At 37.8% G+C, this 17,663-nt stretch overlaps 1 protein-coding gene across 8 annotated transcripts in view; it reads left to right on the plus strand.

The window, feature by feature from the left end:
- Positions 1 to 17,663, plus strand: part of nlgn1 (neuroligin 1) — an 816,109-nt gene that overhangs the window by 305,803 nt on the left and 492,643 nt on the right. The window lies entirely within an intron of this gene.

Below are 17,663 nucleotides of genomic sequence, written 5' to 3' on the forward strand. Positions count from 1 at the left end.
ATCTAGGAGTTGTAGTCCATACAATTAAGTTGTACTAGATATGTAGGAAACTGAGCTGCGAACCAAGAAGTCACCAACGAATAAGACACACAACCTGGGGCACTTTATTATTTCCATAGCCTCCATTTTTCACTATCTTTGACATGAGTATATTACTGTATATACTCCAGTATAAGCCAAGTTTTTCAATCCTTTTTAGGGGAGAAAAAATCCCCCTCGGCTAATACTCAAGTGAGGGTCCTGGCTGGTTTATATTTGGGTTGGCTTGTACTCGAGTATATAGATAATCAGAGTTGGACAGTCTTATCTTATTAAAGTCTTATTATTATCTGAAATTATAATTTTATGTAAATATTTGAAAACATTTAACCTACTGATGCCTCAGTTAATGTAATTTATTGGTATCTATTTTTATTCTTATTTTTGAAATTTACCAGTAGCTGCTGCATTTCCCACCCTCATCTTATACTCGAGTCAATCCACGAAATGATGAAAATATTCAATACATGTGTTGTTGTTGCTGATGCTCCTATCACTAATATTTCATATGATTTTCAATTCCACAAAAAAAATTGGTATCTCTTCTATGCAGCGTTTTGAGAATTAGTATTTTCCATGAAGCAATTATAGCCATTTCTTGTGAATGATTGCTTTGCTAATACTTTCAAGGAGATTAACATTATTTGCATAGATGATGGCAAATGTACACGATGATTTTTCTGACTTGGAAAGCATAGTCCATTGTGATCTACATTTCTGACCTGATATTAGTGCTCCAAGGTGCCAAATAGTACACTCAGATATCCTCTATTTTTTTTAATCAGAATTTAGTTTTCAAAGTTTTCAAATATTATACTTCCCAACGGCTAAGCATTTCAGCATGCAGAGGGATTTACGAAATAATCCTGATATAATTCTTATAAAGGGCAGATATTCTATTTTGACTAGGCAATTAAACTAGGAGTGAAAGTTGTTGAGGCCTCCCATGAAATATATACCAGATAATTTTGATTAGAATGGAGGTATGATGGCTCCAATCAGACCACTAGGTAATGTGGTCATGAAGAAGAACACTATAGAAATCAAGTTGGTTAGGACTTGAGAGAAGCAGATCTTGAACCTGGACTATATACAATCTCTCAGCTTTGGGAAAATGAAAGAAAGATGGTACTCAACAGCTAAAGGAAGGCTCTTGAACCAAGCAGACAGACAAGGACAAATCAGATTCCACGAAACCATAGGAAGATTCCTGTTTTGAGTGTCCCTCCTCTTTCTGGTTCTGAATCATCTGCCCTACAGCACATTGCCAATTTACCAAAACAACCAACATCCATCTTGATCTCCACTCCTTTACCCTTTCTATAAAGCTCTCTCTCTCTCTCGCTCTCGCTCTCTCTCTCTCTCTCGCTCTCTCGCTCTCTCTCTCTCTCTCTCTCATCTTGCCTTTCTCCTGTCATGATGAGCCACAGATCACTATTTTTTAAATATTAAGAACCAGTTTGGTGAAATAGATAGTTTTGGACTAGGTTAGGAAATCTATATTGTAGTTCAGAGTTGCCTGATTTCAGATGTGGCTCTGACTTATGAAAAATGGGATTTGGGTAGTTCACATCTTTTTGAGCAGTCCTGGTGTGCTTGCAGCATACATATGTGCTTTGCTTTACAAAGAGGAATGATAATAGTTTTCTACAAAGCCTTTCTGTGAAAATGGTTGAAACTATAAACACCCCCCCTTAAAAAAAAAAACAATATGAACAAACAATATGAAATTTTATGGACATACTTTGTATCCTTAATTTGAGAGAACATTTACCTTCATTTAAGTCCCCTCGGGAAGACAGGGCGAGCTACAAATAAAGTATTATTATTAAAGTATTATTTAACTAATCAGTACACAATGACAGTCTATAAAATGTGTTACGTCATCCCTATATTGTGGTGCAACTACACCCTTAAAGGCACAATATGGCATAGGATGTTGGAATCCCAAAGCAATTTGCTTGCAACTAATACCAATAAGTTCCACAAAAAATAACCTAAACTTTCTTGCATCACATGTGTCTACAACTTATTTTCCATAGAGGTAACCTGCATTGAATTCATTTGATCTTATTTGTAAAGAGAGATGTGATGATGATGACGATGATGGTGACGATGATGACGATTTTGTAAAGGAAGGAAGTTATCCAGAGGGAATATCTTCCCTGACAATCATCTTCTTCACAGACTCATTTTCTCCCAGTCCCCTGGTGTCCAAATTGTTTCAGCTGGCTCTGCTCAGCTCTAAATGAATAATTTGTTTTGTTCCATGGAATTCCTTGTCAGATCTTGTCACATCACACAGGGTGATTCAATGACTTAAAGAGATCCCAAACCATCCATCATGAGGACATTGTGAAAAGAGAGTAATGGAATATGAAGCATGGCTGATAAGAGGAAAAGGTGAGAAAATGCAATATAAAACTAAAGATCTGTTTAAAGCAAGAAACTTTAAGGCGAAGAAACATGCCCCAAAGCTTTGTAGCAACCTAATCCTGTAGCAAGAATTGCATTGCTATCAGACAGCAGCAATTTCAAACAATAAATCCACTCAGTTTTACCTTTATTGAGGCAAATTCAAAGTATTCTTATCTGCAGGGGATATTGACCTTTTGTCAATATCTGAAACCATAGATGGTAGTGAAACTTAAATTCTGATATACTTGGACTGGAAGCATGCCAAACACTGACACTAGAAAACCTAGAGAAGCCTACAAATATATCTGGAGGGCAGGAATATTTTTTGGAGTGTGGTTATGTGAAACCATGGATATTTAATCTATGCACAGGGGGCATACTGTACTGTTGTTGTATACATTATTAAGTAGCTAGACAGAATATGCCTTTTAAAATAAATATATTTTAGACTGCCATTCCACCCTGAAGAGCAGAGGAGAATCACTTGACCTCCTGGCTTTAAAACTGTCAGCTGACTATTGGAACCAGTTAGGAGATGCCAGACCCTAGCAACCAAACCAACTCATCACTTGTAGCTATTTGTCTTGAGTGCGAAAATTCTGTTTTGTTTTGCTATTTGCTGTCTTGAACTGTTTTCCCCTGCTTGACTGCCTTTGACCTTCCATCCTTTTCTGCTTCTGACCCTTAAGCTCTCTATTTCTGCCTTGGAACTTGACCTTTTGCTTGGCCCTCCTTCCATAATTGCCTCTAGTCCTCTGATCTTCACCCGCCCAATGGCATGTCTGACTTCTGCTTTGCCCATGACTATTTCAGTTGCCTTTGGCATTTTAACCCTAGTCTGCACAATTCAGCAACTAACCTCCAACCCACTTTTGACCACATTGGTTGCCCTATGGCTATACCCATACTGGACTCCAACTGAAATATATCAGACATTTTCCTGATAATATTATGCTGAATGTGTTAAGTCTCCATGGGGACAGGAGATGTGTTGCTTTTCCTGCAAAAGAACATAACAAAATGTAAAACTGGAAGAACTGCTAGAAATATCCCAGCAATATTTGATATTATCTGTATCAAATATTTGCTGACATTGGGAGAGAGGGGTTTGTAATAATCTTGGAAGAAAAAAAATGCTAAAAGATAAAATGTAGATCTTCTGGGAAGAGACTTTGAAAAAAAAGACAGTGCAGTTTTGAAAGTTAAATATATATGTTCTGCTAACTCATGTTCAATTAGATAGAAAGCATTTTGTCAATAATTTAGAGCAGAAGAGGTTGCTATGATATGTGAATTCAAGCACAGATGACTAGATTATGGTAAATCATAGAAGAAGCTGTAGGGGAGGAGGGAGGATAATTTCTTCTGCGTTTTAAGATCATGGCCACGTAAGCAGCTTTCATGTTCCAGAGGCATATGGGTTATGGGCTTTATTTGTATTGAGGATGACTTGCGCTTATTGCATTATGGATCATGGCCAAAATTTCAATTCTAGGAAGACGATGATTGCAGTCACATCTTAAACAGCTGCAGTGTTGCCAACAATAATCAAAGGCCCAGAGATTTGGAAATTTAGGGAGAAAGTATTGCTTCAACAAAGAAAGGGGTGACTACTAGAACAATGAAGTTATAGTAGCAACTTTCAGTCATCTGTATATTTTGGCATATGGGCAACAGAGAAGGAGGATTTCAATAGGAGAAATGGTTTACCCACCCTCTCCCCTGCAGCACTTGTTGAACTTCCATAACTGCATTTGCCATTAAACCAAATGCCATTACCAGGTTGGGTGGCTTGTATTGTAAGGGTAGGAATGCATATTATTCTGGCTCCAGAAATGTTGTGGCAAATCTTCCAGTTTTTGAAGTATACCCACTTCCAATAGCATTAATGATTGTTGCAATCAAAGTCACCCAACATGAAATAATGGCATATGCACATGCTCATTTTATCTTTGTGTTCACATATTGATGTACACAGAAATAAAAGAACATTTTAGTTTGAAAAGATGGATTCTCAATAGCATTCCAATGAGCAATATGAAATCTGGCTTTTACACAAGTTACAGTTGATTGTAGTCAGTGGCACCTGGTATCTTCCATATTAATAGGATGGTGTCTACACTGGGTTCACTCCAATTTTTAAAGGAGTTATACAAGATGCTGAATTCTTTGAGGGGAATTAAGCTCTATATCTTGGATGGCATCTCTGAATTTGCCTACTTAAAGATGGCTGTCACAGAAATCCCCAGCGTTTACTGAGCATGCATTCTTGAAAATGAGATATCGACACTGAGAAGAGTTCTGCTACTGTGTGCCTTCAAGTCATTTCCAGTTTATGGCAACCTTAAAGTGAATTTATCATGGTCTTTTCCTGGCAAGACTTATTCAGGGGGATTCGCAAATGCCTCCCTCTGAGACGGATATGTTATATAAAGAACTGTATGCCCCAGAGTTCCTTAGGCATAGGCAAGAATTATGGATGCAAATGCTGCTGCTTCTTCTGGTAGGATTTGGAGCTCCCCAACTAAGTGCTGAATTTACTCAAAGACACTGTTTCAATGCAATTCTGGAGAATTTTGCATTCTCATTCAAGTACAGATTGAAATGACCAATAACAGGTGCTTTACATTCTGTTCAGTCCTAAAACATATGGCACAAGAGCCTGGGCATTTGGAAGATGCTGCTAAGGCTGGACCTGCTCTGCTCTATATCCCAGGATCTGATCCCAGATTATATGGCAGTTGAGGCTCATGCAATCCAGTTCAAAGCAGATAACTTGGGATCAGATCCTGGGATATAGGGCAGTGTAGATCCAACCTAAATCTACCCCAGCAGTGGTTGCGGTGTGCCTATATAAGGGTCTTCCTGGGAAGATTTGTTCAGAGGTGGCTCGCTATCCTTTCCTCTGAGATTGGGAGACTATGGCCTAAAAGGTTTTCATGGCTGAACAGTGCTCAAAACCTGGTTTCCAGGGCCATAGTGCAGCATTCAACACACTCCCAAAGTAGTTTCAGAATGCTCAGACTTCACAAGTTTCCCAGAGAGATTTCAGAGATTTTCCTTGTAAAATATATTGGCATGATGGCGGGGGCTGGGGGGGGGGAGGGCATCTTCAGTTTTATTTTGGGGAAAGGAATATGAACTACTCCCAATTACATTGCTAAACTGAATTTATAAGAAGCAACTGTAAGCAGTTTTCAGTTAAAGGTCAATACACTGACTTTTATATTTTATATTATTTTATTTTCACATGGCCAATGCAGTAGTAGAAGCAGAAACAGAAAGAGACTTTAGCAAGGCGGTAGTCACCATAAATTGCTAATGTGCTACAACAGGCCAAAAAAGGTCAAGATGCTTAGTATGAAATTTGTCAGAAATTGACTTTGGGGAGCTATAATCATGAGCTTACAATAAAAAAGCTAGAAAAAGAAAACTTTAATTGGCCCAATGTTTGTATCTTTGTGGTCCATTAGAATCAAAAGAAGAATCAAGGCTTTGAGAATCCCTTGTCAATGTTCCACCAACTTTGCGGGTTCTTTGGGTGGAAACAAGGGAGAAGACCTTCTTGGTGGCTGCCCCAGTTTTTGGAAGTGCCTGGCTAGAAAGGCCAGAGTAATTCCCTCCTTGTTCTCCTTCCATGAGCAACTATGGACACTCTTGGACCAACAGGCTTAGAAGCTGAATACGATGGTGAATGATGTGCTTTGCTTTTTTATGGGTTGTATAGTTTTAATGTTTTAACATTACAAATTATTTGCTTACTTTTACACTTTTCTGGGAGCTTTGTATACTTATTAATCAATATGTTGTCAGCCACCATGAATCCCGTTACTAGGAGAAAGGGGAGTGATGAGGAAGAAGAAGAAGAGAAAGAGAAGTTAACAAATTGTAAGACTTCAGGCATGGATGTTATGATCAAACAAAAACCAGGAATATTTCAAAAGTCAATAATATATAATAGTAAAGCTAAAATTCAAATAAACATTTTCAATGGCTCATGGCATTTTTATTGGTATAGGAAAGGGGGAACGTAATAATGCTTGGGTCCTGATGTACCAGTACTGTAACATTTCATTTAGACCATTACTTCTTAGACTCTCTGAATTGACTATTTTCTATATTGGATATGACCAGACTAATCTTTAATCAATCAATAATTGTGCAGATCTTCATTTCAAGAAATTGGGAGTCAAAAGAAAATTGCATCAATAAAGCAACATTTAATTAAAGATTGGCATATTCTGAAAGTATTAAGAACTATCAAATTGTTTGAGAATGAGAGAAAGAAAATGGGCAAGTATTAATCTTATTCATTGGGTAATACAGATTATCTATACAGTATTAAGGAGTACATTATGTTAATACCAGTACTGACCGGTGATAAATTATTATTGCTTTATGAAGTTGTAGTATAGATTAAAGATCAGCTTTTCAGTTCACTGTTTTATTTTGACATCTCATCTTTTCCTTTTCTACATACTAAGTTATTTCACTGAATATCATTCCTCATAATTTATCTATGTATAAAATAATATGGAATTGAATTTTGAATAAATGGAGTTGTCTGAAGTGGTATAGGCAAATCACTGTATTATTCCACTCATCCTTATACCTGTATTAAGTTTATTTTACAGATGGAGACAGAAAATATATATCTCACCAGTCCACGCCAATGCCATGCCTTTCTTCTTCTTCTTCTTCCATCATCACTTATGTTTTTACATGTTTTAAATATAATTTTTATTTTGGGACATTTTTTCAAAACTGCATGGATTGTATGCATGCACCCCTCTTAATGAAAATATACCTGAGCTGTGTTTTATATACATTTTAAGATGGTGCATTTTGATATGAATTTTTTAGATATCCATATTTAGTGACTGGCTTGATCTTGAAGGAGCTGAGGGTGATGATGGCTGACAGTGGGCTGGCCCATGAGGTCATGAAGAGTCAGAAGTGACTGAATGGATAAACAACAATTTTTATTTGACGAATCTATAACCAAATGTGAAAAATTCAGAACACAAAGCATCTCTGGTCTACATTCCATCTAGTATTGTGAACCATGAATAGTCTACTCGAAAATGTCTACTAGAGTGAACTCTAATTACCTCAACTCCTAGGTGGAGGAAGCACTAGGGACCATGTCACATGTGCCACCAGAATCGCCGCAGATCACAGTGATCTTGACAGCATCCATCCAGGGGGTGTGTGGACCTGTCGCTCTGCACCCCGCACTATCCCGGCTTCCTACTTCATCATACATGAGAAGCCTCTTTAAGCTTGCTTGACCCATCTTTCCTTATGGAAAGATGGGGAGCCTCCCGTCATGTGCCATTGGCAATTTTCAGCAGGGTTTTTGCAGCTGTTCAGCCACGTAGCCACCTTGGAAGTACTTTTCTGGGGTGTGATGGGAGCTGCCAGACTGCAGCTAAAGAAGAAAAAAACCATAACCACCTCCAAATTTGGGCCCCTGTGAAAAAGGTCCTAGGACAGTTTGCCAATCTCATTTGGGGCCCTTTCACGCTATACAATTATAGCGCTATGATTTCTCTTCGTGATTGCATCCTATGGAATCCTGGAGTTTGTAGTTCGGTGGGCATTTCAACCCTGACTGAGAAATCAAGGTACTCTTCCCTAAACTGCAAATCTCAGAATTCCATAGGATACAGTAATGGTAGTTAAAGTGGAGTCACCATGCTATGACTGTCCACTGTGAAAGAGTTAATGCAGTGGTTCTCAACCTGTGGCTCCTCAAGTATTTTGACCTACAACTCCCTGCCAGTTTACCAGCTTTTAGGATTTCTGGGAGTTGAAGGCCAAACATCTGGGAACCCACAAGTTGAGAACCACTGGGTAAATGGATCCAACACTACGGTTACACAGCCTAAATGGGACGGATAGCTATGTTGTATAGAGTGAAGACACACCCAAGTACACAGGCAAATTTATTTTATTTATTTTATTTACAGTATTTATATTCCGCCCTTCTCACCCCGAAGGGGACTCAGGGCAGATCACATCATACATATAAGGAAAACATTCAATGCCTTAACATAGAACAAAGACAGAGACAAACGCAGCTCCAAGCTGACCTCGAACTCATGACCTCTTGGTCTGAGTGATTTGTTGCAGCTGAATGCTTTATCAGCCTGCGCCACAGCCCGGGCTAATGTAAAATGCTAATGTACGTCCTGTGAGTATCTTACATGCATCTATCAACCCTCATATGCATGTACAGTAGCACACATGAACAACTCTTCTTCTTGCTATCTTAAATTTAATGTGGAAATTCCAAATCAGATAAGATTGTTCAGTGGCATCAATAAGACAGTTTACACATGTATAAGAAAACAAAGGGATTCCAGCCAGAACGTTAATATTAAAAATCAGATGAAAGAGAATCCATACGTATTTCTAAGGTGATATCGATAGTAAGAAGTAGTGTGCACTCAGAACCAGTGAGTAGGTGTGCATATTTCCAATATGGAATATGGAACATGTTTTTTGAGCCTTCTCAAAATGGTTCTCTTTCAGAGAATTAATGGCCTTGGTATTACCAATTCATAGGCTTTCTCCAAGAAAGCTAGTCAACAATCTTTGCATTAACTAGAATTGTGCTGCCCTTTAGATTGTCTTTCTTGCTAAGTGTCAGACTTTAGCATTTCCCCTGATGCCTCTGGTACAGCATCCGAGTCCCTTCCTCTTTTATGAGAATTCATTTCGTGACATGTTCTGGGCTCATTTTCATTTAGGGCAACATGTGTCTTCAATCTGTGTCTGAGAAGATCCTCATTAGCAAACAGCTCTTGAAACTGTATCATTTAAAGCTTCTCGGAATGATCCTGTTTTCTCAACAAGTCAGTAGGGAAGGGAGTGGCTGAGAAGGAACTCTCTTGAAAGGCAATATTAATTTCCTTGTATTAAAAATACCTAGGGTTAGATGTTAAGTATTAACAGTGAATCTATAGAGAAGGGTGTCATATTTGCCGTCTTGGTACTTTTTAAGTAGCACAAGGTCTTTCCGTGTAATTACCAGAAAATATTGAACCTGACCAGAAATATGGGATTTGCCATTAAATTTAGAGGCTGCTTTATCTCTTTGAGTCTAATCATGTGTTCAGGAGACTAATTGTTAATGGCATGGTCATATTGCTCATAGCTGTCTTTTATTTTAACTGGAGTGGCCTGCTTTGTGAGAAATAATTAGGTTTTATAGTCCTACCTACATAAAGCCTTTTGTTGAAATGCCTTATGGATTCTCCAATTCAAATCCTTAGAGCAATTAGTGACAGTGTCACCACTTATTCTTAAATCACATACACAGTTGGTCATTGCTATGAAAGAAACCTTGCCCCCTTTTAAAATATCCATCTGAATCTTTTGATTTTTTTTCCAACCATCAGTAGCCAATATAGGGAATTTAGATCTCTATAATTCTTAATAAAGGAACTAGAACTATTCACATGCAGTACAGTTTGGGAATGAAACATAACTTCCTGAGTGCTGCTAAGTTATTTGCCCTACAGTTCAATGAATGATAACAATAGATAAAAATGTCTAAAATGCTATTCCTTTATACCCTTTTCTCCTGCAGTCTTTCTTGTTGACCTCAAATTCACCCTTCCCATTTGAAAAGACTGATGCTCATTTTTAAGGCATTGTATTAGCTTTAGGTGATTCCTATTACTTTAATTAAGCTTCTTGCAACTCCTCAATAAAGACACATTTGTTCTGTTTTGGATTTGGAGGGATTGTGGGGAAACATTTATCTTGCAAGTTTCTGTCAGTGTAAACAAGTGGAACCTACAAACAATAGAAAGAGAAGACTGACCAAATGGGAAAAGGGCACTTGTGGGCATGGATGCCTGCTCCCTTACATTTTTTTTTGGAAAACAATCAATCATGAAATGTTATTGTATGTGGCCAAATCAATGAAGTGGATTGACTAATCCACTTTGGGATTTAGTTTGAACTTTAAACAGACTATCCAAAGGAGTAAATCTATTTTATTTGGGGGGGGGGGGGGAGTTCAACATCATGAATACAGGTTGGGCATCTCTTATTTGGAATTCTGCATTCCATAATCCTCCCAGACCCAAAAATGTCCACATTTTGGGGGGGGGGGGGCTAACATAGTGGCAGCTGTGCTTTCAGATCATTCAGTGTATACAAACTTTGTTTCATACTCACCTTTATTAAGGTTATTGTATATAAAATTATCTTCCTGCTAAGTGGACAAGATGTATAAGAAACCTAAACACATTTTGTCTGTAGACATGGATCTAAATATGATATCTCAATATGTACATATATACAAATATAGTTTTTCCAAAATCTGAAAAAAACCGAAATCCAAAACACTTCTAATCCCAAGCATTTCATATAAGGGATACTCAACTTATACCTCTTTTATCAAAACTGCACACTGTTTCACAACTAAGGAAAACACCAGCCACAGCTGAATGTGAGATGGCAGAACCTGGGAGATGATGATCAGAAGAGTTCACCCAATTGACACAATAGCAAAATATAGATAGTTGTAAATCAAAACATTTTTCCTTATATTGTATCTAGAGATCAGACAAGCCTCACTCATTGCAGAATGCAAATTTCCAACTGGGAGCATAAATACACACTCCGGGAAACAAATATTTGAAATGAAAAGTGATAGATATAATTTGTTTCTCACCAGCATACTCTCAAAAGCATGTCCCACTGATCAGCTGTCTGTGAATTTAATAATAATAATAATAATAATTTTATTTTTATATCCCACCTACATCTCCCCGAAGGGACTCGTGGTGGTTCACATGGGGACAAGCCCAGACAAACAACAGATTAAAATACAGATCAATAAAGTTTAAAACATAATAAATACATAAAAAGTAAAACGACATAAACAACCAATTAAAACTTAAATTTAAAATTTGTAACATTATATCCAGATTCATTCTAACTATCCATATTTTCAGTATGAAAGATGTTAAACAGAAAGTCATGGAGTATCTGATTTCTTTCTGATGAGGAGACGTTGAGATCTGGAGAACGTCTCTGAAAATGTTGTGTATTTTGTTTTATTTAAATGCTGACATTTGTGCAAGTGGCATGAAAATGTCCATCTATAGTAGTGGCAATTTGAGGCTGGGAAGGTTGAGATGGGGGAGTGTCCCTCCTCGTGCTAACCTGCTTGCACACTTATGAGTAGGTGGCTCATACTTGCATACCTTGGAATTGTTTGCTTCTGTGCTATGCCACCCTTGGGAGACCATCTTTCATCAACTTTGGCTGAAGCAGGATATAGCCAGCAATGGGAACTGAATTTGACTATTATTTTAGTGTTAGTCTGGATAGAATGTGTTTGTGGGCACAGTTCTGCCATTGGATCTGAAGGTTGCTGGACCCCCATCAACAAAAGAACTGATTTTTTGTTGCATACCATTTTCTACATAATTTATCACCAATAATGCATATTGCAGAATGTTGTCAGGAGAGAGCAGAAGGTGAGCTGTGTGTGTGTGTGCGTGTGTTATTAGCATTAGGACAGAGCTACCAGCCATTAGTGATATATAATTGTGCTACAGTCTGTGGAGCTCGGTATCTGAGGGCCAGAGATATCACTAAGAAAGAATTATTACAATTTGAAAATCCAAATAACTGCAGGGATGGTGGAAGGCATCTCTGTTATTTTCTGCTGCAATGAACGTGAGAACATCAGAGAACACCAGCACTTTCTGAATATAAGAAATAGGGGATTGATCCTACAGAACCAACTGGAAAAAAACCTACAGTAAATTCTGAGTTAACTGGCACCTTTGAAGTTTGTTAGATGCTGGATAACTAATACTATGTTATACCATAAACTCCATATCGATTTGATATTGGTATTGAAATAGTTATTAAAAGCAAATTAAGATGAATGTAACTTAATGTAATACAGTTTTACTGTATTATAAAAACTGATTTTCCTGTATTATAAACATTGATCTTATTTTAATGTTTATTTAAGGTATTGTTTCTTCAATTCTGGTTACTTAAGTTCCAGTTAGCTGAGAGTCTACTGTAGTAATGAAAACGAAGAGGGTTGAAACAAAGGGAGCACTTTGGAGGACAGCCACTACCAGAAGCAAGTCCACACAAAAATATAAAATAACAATTTGTGGAAATTGATTCCAGCTTGTTTTGAACAGAGGTCATCCTCACAAGCATTCTTGAACAAGCAGTTTCAGGCTTAATGATCAAGAATGTCCCTGAGAAAAAAACTACTTTGTATTTCTTGCTATTCTCAGAACAAGCTACTTCATCAGATGGGATTTTCCCCCAGTCCTAGCATGCTGAGAGCACACTGCCAGGATGGAACCTGCCGAAGCCCATCAAATGATGCTACTTCTGGTGAGGATCCTTTGGGCTCCATCCTGGCAGCGTGCCGGCAACATGCTGAGTGGGAGCCCTGGAGATAAAGGTGACTACCCGTATCCTCATTGAAGAACCAAGGGATAGCACGAGAAGAAGCCAGGGGATAACAAGGAAACATCATGGGATGTCAGCCCACAACAAACCATGGCAAGGGGATGAATCCTCCCACTGTCCTCAAGCTTCTTGACCTCCATGTGATGAGGTCCTCAATGGTATGCATCCAATCACTGGGGGTTAAGACTCCAGTGAGAACAATAATCTTGGAAGAACTCGCTTTGATTTTATAAACTAAAACAAGATTTACTTTGGTTAAATATTCAGATGTTCTGAAGCAGCAGGAGCTACAATCTTCAGATTTCACCTGTCTGTGCAACCCCACAATTTTCCTTTGGAATGTTTTTTAAAACATATTGTATTACATAGAATGTGTGTGTATAATGACAATAAATGAAAGTGAGCAGCATTGGTGTTGCACAAAGGAAAGATGTTGGTGCTCTGCATAACTTTGCATCCTTCTTTGCAACTATTATAAAATAGTACATGAATTTGACTGGAGATTTGTTGAGTGTTGAATGCATGTATTGTATACCCAATGTAAAACACAATCTTTGGGAACAGTGCTGGGTATCTTTGGATGACGTTTGCTGTGGCTATCAATTTCATTTCCTTGACTAAGTAAGCAGCAGCCTATTATATGTTGTGCTTCCTGATTGTTTATAATGCATTTATTACATAGGCCCTAGGGAGAAGAAAAGAAAGAGTAGGAAACTGAGATGCAAACAAAAGGCTGCCCTGTTTCACCAGTATGATAAAATAGTTAAATTAATGGATACGGGTAATTAGCAGCCTGCAAAATTGTAGTGTGCTGGCAGCCAGTGCTAACCCCAATGGGATATGGGATAATTTTGGAATGGAACTGCTGGAACAGGCTGATCACTGGTGAGTTTTACTGTGGTTCTGCCACCTGCTCTTGGAAAGAAAACAATCCTTTCCATTATGGTTTGTAATTGAAAGTGGTTTGTAATGCAGCAGCATTTACTTTAATAGATGGCTTATCACATGTTGACAAAGGGCAGGTTTAATGAATAGTTAACTGGCAAGTGATTTGCAGTCAGAAAAAGTGTGTGTGTGTGTTGCCTGACAAATGATTTTTTCTAGAAGGGACTTTTAAAAGGTAGCCATGCCAGCTTCTTATGGCAAAAAAAGTGTATCACCATCCTATTGCAAAACCAATGAGCATCCTGCAGAATGAATTTCCATTGGCAATAAATTACTATAGTATCAGGTGCATGAGCTGGACAGTGAAGATGCTAAATATTATTTATATTAACCTTGGACAGTCTTCCCTACTTTAGCATCTGAGGACTTACTCTCATGGAATCCACAGGGAGCTATAAGGTAAAAGATATCTGAAAAACTTGGAAGCAACTATTAAAAATGATTATTTCGAATATAATTACTAAAAAAGGGAAGTAATAGCAAGAAACCAGTTACTAGAATTAATTATTTGCAATAATGAAAGTACAACTAAACTATGTGTCAATTCACTGTGGAGTAATTTTTAACATAATGCCTGTTGAGTACAATTTTTCAGCTGTTTTAGACTTAAATAGGCATGCTGTTTTCAAAACTTCAGTTTTCTTCTATCGTGTGAAGTTTTTTCTCTACAGCTTATCTGTACAAACACTCAAGGCTAGTACTCTCCTACTGGCTGAGAACAAACCTCCCTCAGGTGGGGAGGGATGGGGGACGACCTTGGAGACCAGCAGAAGGTTGCTACTTGTCTAGACCAGTGGTTCTCAACCTAGGGTCCAGATGTTTTTGGCCTTCAGCTCCCAGAAATTCTAACAGCTGGTAAACTGGCTGGGATTTCTGGGAGTTGTAAGCCAAAAAAATCTGGGGACCCCAAGTTGAGAACCACTGGTCTAGACTATTCAGTTACACATGGGACCATGTGGTGAGAAGTTTTATATAATGAACTGAATTCCGAAGTGTAGTCCGAGTTCTGGTCTGTATACAAAGCATTAGCAAAAAATATTATTATTTATTTACATATGTACATATTTCCTTTCCTTAAGATCATGTGTTCCTCTCCTACTTCTTGTTGTAAGTGCCTAAACAACCGTGATTTGCTATGCTATATCTGTGGCAGTTTCACCATTCCCAGTCAGAGGGAACATTTTTCAGGCAAACCTATTTTGCATATTTTAAAGTAAAACTTGTTGATCAGGATAAGTCTTGGGCCCCTCACAAGGTGTGCAAGCAATATGTCAAGAGTTAATGGATGTGGATGAAGAGAACACGTGATAAATTGATATTTGGTATATCTATGGTTTGTCGCGAGCCAAGTGATCATTCCAGTGACCATTACTTTTGTACTTTTATTTTATTTTTTTCCAAAATTGTTTTTATCCTGTAGCACTGATGATGATGACTTCATGAACATTCAATAACATTCCATACCCATGGAACCCACCCATATTCTTGTTTTCACTCACCTGTGTCCGGATGGTGGTGTTCTCTCTAGGAATTTGCAAAATCTTCCAGGCAGTTCTGTGGTATACCTCTTTAGCAATCCGTAGGTTCTCCAATGCAAATCTATGGTATGCCAGGTCCTAGAAATCTGTTGTTTCATGGCATTCAGTTGTATCCATAGTATCAGATAACTAGGGTCTGGCTAGGATCTTATCCTTCGCAGATACAGGGGTCTTACTGTATGTTTCAGTGTGTTGTGTTTATGTTTTCATTATGTTCATGATGATCATGACTATTATTGTACACACACACACACACAGAACAAATTTCTACAAGCTGAAGCATGTATGCATGCTTATGTTCGGAGGTGTGTTTATGTGCCATCAAGTCAGCTGGCAAACCCATAAATATTGTACAAAATGAATATTCACATCTGATTTTGCCATTTATGTAAGTTAATTTTTAACTGATTTATAGTGTATTGTACAGGTTTTATATGTGTGTTTTATTGTAAGCCGCCCTGAGTCCCCTGTTGGTTGAGAAGGGTGGGATATAAATGTTGTAATAAATAAAATAAATAAATTTCCTTGCTCTGAAATATAGCATGCAACACTTGGTATGCATTGATAGTCTCCCATCAAATTACTAAACAGTAATTTTATGGTTTCATCTGTAATTTCCAGTGGCTTTTTAACACATTGTTCCCAGCTTAATTTGTGTTACAGTTCACACTGGGGCTGAGTGTTTCATAGTCATCATGACCTTAAACAGGCTTCAAGTTGAATTTTAGTACCTTCTTAGAAGGTACCAAACCTTCAGTGTTAGAGTCACCATCCAGCTCTGTGAAGGACTGTAGTGATGAATGAACATCTACAATTATGTCCCAATGCTTCTCAGACCCTTCAAGGGATGGATAGACTGCCAAAAATGCCCTGAGCCCCAAATGTAGAACAGAACTGGAAGAGACAGGATATCCATGCCTGAACATGAAACACTGTTTTCTCTATATTAAGATATGCGGGGAGGCTGTGCAACCTTTTTAAAACCTCAATGTGTAGACCTACAGGCTTCTACTTGAGTCAGTTCACCTTTTGGGGACATAAAATGACAATCTAGGGAGTCTGGAGGAATTGAAGACCAGAAAATTTACTTTTGAGGGCCATATATGGCTCCAAAGATACTCTTTGCCTTTTCCTATATTATACCATAGCAACTACTGTAGCAAAATGATAACAGGCTATAGTATCTAATATTTCAGATAGTTGCTGCAACCATATTTTATCCTTTCACTTCAGCACTCATTTCAAGGGCTAGCCCTCCTTCCCCTCCCCAGTTTTCACCTAGTTTCTGGATTTTGTGAGCTGACCCTTTTGCTCAAGGGTTTTTTTTTTCTTTTACATTATGGTATAACTTCTTGCTGTATGGATTTCAAGGACTTCCTCACCTACTTGAACTGATTATGGTGATGTGAAGTGTATCCCTGCTTTAGCAAAATGGTGTTTGGGAATGAGATTTTGTGTTATCGTCTGTCATCAGTTTAGCACATCCATCAGCTGCATGTTGATGGAGACTGTGGACATGATGTTAGCCTGCAGCCAGTTTCTAAGTTTAGTTTCAAAAGGGTTCATCTTAGTTCACGTGCTTGCCTTCTATTGTTTCTATGAGAGAGACTGAAATATGATTATGAAAACAGATTCTAGTCTTTCACAAAGACTGAAATATGACTGTGAAAACAAATTCCAGTATTGCAGGAATGTTGTGCTCATTTTTTGATGTTTTGTTTTTTTAAAAAATAAACACAACACTTTATTTGTGTAATTTAGTACCATAATGGTTACTAAAACTGCTTAACATTGTTTAAATTGATTTTGTTTGTACACTGTTTTGAAATACTATTATGCAGAATGGGATATAAATATTTGAATACAGAAATAAATAAGGAAGACTGAGTTTTAGAGGAGAGATATAATGTCCTGGTTTAACTTAACCTTTTCTAAATAATAATAGTCAGCTTTTGAAGGTTTTTTTTCATGCCAATAAAATGGCATTTTCCTAATGGTAGTGTTGTATTTTTTGTGGGCTCAAGTGCTCGGTACATGGTGGCCCGTGTACAAAATAATCGACTTTACTATAGAATCTTGCTCTACTACAGAGAGCATATTCAGGCAAGATGGGAGGGAAAAGGCCTTTATGCATCTAGCCATCATTAGGGGATGTAAAACATACTTATGGGGACGCAAATACTCATTGACAACACATGAAAAAATATCAATCACAGCTAGACTTTCAACACTTTTTGGTAGGGGGGAGGGTTT

This window comes from Anolis carolinensis, chromosome 3 (genome assembly GCF_035594765.1).
Source record: "Anolis carolinensis isolate JA03-04 chromosome 3, rAnoCar3.1.pri, whole genome shotgun sequence".
NCBI lineage: Eukaryota > Metazoa > Chordata > Lepidosauria > Squamata > Dactyloidae > Anolis > Anolis carolinensis.